The 1403-nt window shown below is 31.4% G+C and overlaps 1 long non-coding RNA gene across 4 annotated transcripts in view; it reads left to right on the top strand.

Moving 5' to 3' along the window:
- LOC109545212 overlaps positions 1 to 390 on the top strand; it is a 3617-nt gene extending 3227 nt beyond the window's left edge. For all 4 annotated transcript variants that reach the window (XR_007281576.1, XR_007281577.1, XR_007281575.1 and 1 more), the window contains one exon: positions 120 to 390. This is a non-coding gene — a long non-coding RNA (uncharacterized LOC109545212). The remainder of the gene's footprint in view (positions 1 to 119) is intronic.
- The last annotated feature ends 1013 nt before the right edge of the window (positions 391 to 1403 follow it).

The raw sequence follows: 1403 nt of genomic DNA, 5'->3' as shown, positions 1-1403 counted from the left end.
GTTCGCCAATTGTGCTAATCCTATGTTTATGTATTTATCACTGTAATTTTGCAACTGCGGGAAGAATCTTTACTTATAGATTAATTATTTACATTGCTCAAAGTTTACTTTATATTTAGATTGATTGAAGCAAGAAAAACATCTACGTCCTGAACCTGGTTGTCTATTGCAGCTAACAGGCCAATCTTGGTGCGGACTAAACCATATCGATTTGAAGCTGTAATCATCTGAATCAGTATGTTTTTAACTTTTCTTTTTTGCTGTATCCTATTGTTGAAATGGTTTTTGCTTGCCAAGGAACTCTGCAATTTTATCACTTATTAACTTTTTTGTGTGTAATGTTTATGGTTACGTTTTAACATCGTTATCCGCATATTGGTTTATGATTTATCAGCTCTACTTTTTATTGGTTAACAAATTCCACTATTATCTATTGTGTGCACGCACCTATAACAATATGGAATTTTGCAGTGAACTCAATATTTTTGTTTCAAATTTCGAAGTGCAGAAAATCACTTTTTGCGATCTCCGATTGTTGTCAATTTTGACAAACCTTGATGGAGACCTCTTAATTGTTTTCCGTTTAATTTAATTGCTATCGATTTTAAGTACCAAATCGTAATAAAAATTGTGGACATTGGCGGTTGAGGCTGACATTTATTTGTTTACTGAATTCTATTTTGGTTTATGAGGATCAGTTTACTCATTTCTCAAGCAACTTGAGAACGCAGAGCAAACACAATTTTTTATTAGTTTAATTTTCAATTGAAGACGATCGCTTATATATATATTTTATAGTTATTTCTAAGAAAAAAGAGTTTCTTCAAAAAAGTTTCTCTGGCTCTAAAATCTCATTTCCAACATCAGATATATCATACAATAATAAAATGGCAAACTATTTCAATAATGTCTTCTCGCTGCAAACGTGAAATATTGCTTTTCACACATCAGAAGCTATTCATGTTCAATGCGATAAACAGAAATAAAATAACCGTAAAGAAACCGCCAAGTTTGCACTACATGTATTTGAGCTGGCTATCGAAGCAATAGTCATGTTGCTTAGCAACATCTATGTCCAAATTATGAGACTAATCTATAGTATAAATCTATTCATTAACATCACCTAAATTTGACAACCTTATCGTTAAGTCGAAATTTCGATTACTGAATTTTATTGTCTCTGAATTATTTTTTGTAATCGCCAATGTCAAACTTTACCATAGCATTGGTTTTTGTTTATATGAGATTGCTCAGTATTAGGTTCCAATGTTTTCAGTTACATACACTCCTTTTTTTATTGCACACTCAAAAATGTTTCAAATTAACACCTTTAACTCACTATTTTGAAATTATACAGGGTTGCTCATTAGTGCGTCAAAGTGCGATATCTCAGTAAATATGAA

This window comes from Dendroctonus ponderosae, unplaced genomic scaffold, assembly GCF_020466585.1.
Source record: "Dendroctonus ponderosae isolate FM_Combo_2020 unplaced genomic scaffold, Dpon_F_20191213v2 Dpon_F_20191213_5, whole genome shotgun sequence".
Taxonomy (NCBI): domain Eukaryota; kingdom Metazoa; phylum Arthropoda; class Insecta; order Coleoptera; family Curculionidae; genus Dendroctonus; species Dendroctonus ponderosae.
This window is presented reverse-complemented; position numbering and strand designations above follow the sequence as displayed.